The sequence below is a fragment of the Numenius arquata genome, unplaced genomic scaffold (genome assembly GCF_964106895.1).
Source record: "Numenius arquata unplaced genomic scaffold, bNumArq3.hap1.1 HAP1_SCAFFOLD_67, whole genome shotgun sequence".
Classification (NCBI taxonomy): Eukaryota; Metazoa; Chordata; class Aves; order Charadriiformes; family Scolopacidae; genus Numenius; species Numenius arquata.
Window position 1 is genome coordinate 225,876 of NW_027415353.1, and position 1,865 is coordinate 227,740.

Here is a 1,865-nt window from a genome sequence, read left to right on the forward strand (position 1 = left end):
TTCTGCCCCCCACCCCCTACCCCCCCAGGGTGCTTTTCTGAACCCAAAGGAGGCATTTGGGGAAGAAAAAGGGAGGGCTGACCTTCCGCGCTCACCTCAGGGCAAGTCCCAGCACAGGGAGGTCCCGGCATCCCCGGAGGAGCCGCAGGCGCTGTGGGGCTGCGGGTGGTGACGCCCCGGCGTGGGCTTGTCTTTGGGGGTCGCACGTGGCCTCTTCTTCTGGTGGCAGACGGCCTGCAAACCAGGGACAAAATAACTTGAAATGGCTCAAAAAGGCAGAAAAATAAGATTTTTTGGCCATGGATTTCACGCGGTTTATCAGCCCAGGTAAAGTCTAAACAGCCAAAAAACCAATGGGAAAACAGGGTGCAAAGCCACAACGGGGTGCAAGAAAAACTCTATTATTTCCACTGTCCCAAGCGGAAAAGCACTTTCCTCCACCAAATCTATCAAAGGGGCTGAAAAGGTGCAATTCCCACGCACTGAAGCCACACAGCCACCCCCTTCCCCCGCCCACCAAAAATTAAAATAATATCTATTTCCGTGAAGCAAAACCCTCTTTCCTGGCAAGGAACGTTTGAGCAGATGGATTCGTCCAGGAAACAAACCCCCCCAGCAGCTTTTTTACCTCGCCTTTGGCTTTTTCCACCTCATCCCGGACTCTCTTGACCCTTTTCTCCAGCAGGCGAGGTCAGGTGCTGCCAAATCGGATCTTTTTCTTCCATGTATAATAGTATTCCACACACTGGGCCACGGTCTTAGTCTGTATCTAAGGGGAGAAATGCAGGGATATTAAATACTCCCTTGTCATTACAAATGAGGGCAAATGATGTCTTGTCCCGATGGGTTTTTAGCAGGAAGAAGGGTCCTAAGGACAGGATTCCAACGGGGGATTGAAAATAGGACTTCCTGGGTTAAAAGCGTCCCCGCTAACGAGCTCCGCCCCCGTCCAACGGCTTTACCTCCTTCTGGATGAGGCGAAAATTCTTCTTGTGAACATAACAGGCCTCTTTAAATAACTGCTGTTCCACTGGGGTCCAAGTGTCCGAGCCTTGGGATAAACAGCCACAGGCAAATTATTACAAGAGGCATTTCCCTGCCTCAAAAAGCCCCACAAATGGATTAAAACTATTATTTTCCCCACCGAAAACCAACATTTTAAAGAATAATTCCAATATAAAAGGGATCTGTTCTCATCCCATTTTCCTGCGTAATGGTAATCAGCCAAGGGGTGGCATTCGGATCTCCGGGGGGGCCCAGAGCACAGCATTTCCAGAGCTTCCTGCCAGATTTAATGGGAAAAAAGGACTCCAGTTCCTCCGGCAGAGGAGGAAAAGGGGCAATTCTCGCTCCTCGTAGAGAGGGGCAGGCACCCAGTGGTGTTCAATCAAAGAAGAGGGAGCAAATCAGAGCCGCTCGGGGCTTCAGCGAGGGCAGATCTGGGGTTTTCTCTCAGAGTCCCTCAGTCACAGGAGAAATCCCATTCTCCCAACTGTCCCAGAATCCAAACAAGCTCCAATGGATGCACCGGGACGGGCTCTGTCACCCCACCAGACCTTAACGCCGCCACGGGCAGCACCCGGCGCCTTGAGCAAAGAGATTCCGGCCCCTGGAAGAGCCAACTCAGAGCAACTCCCAGCTCAAACCAGTCACAAAGCGGGTTCTTCAGGGGGAAGCGCTGCTCCCTACCGCAACGTTGCCCCGAGCCTCGTGCAGGCAATGCAGAGCCAGCTCCGCGTTCAGCCCTGCCCCGGCTCTGCCGCTGGAAGAGGCCATCTTCAGCAGCTTTGAAACTACAAAGGCAAGAAAAAACACCAACGAGTCAGGTTTTCCTCAAAGAAGGAGAAAAGATGCCACAGGAGATG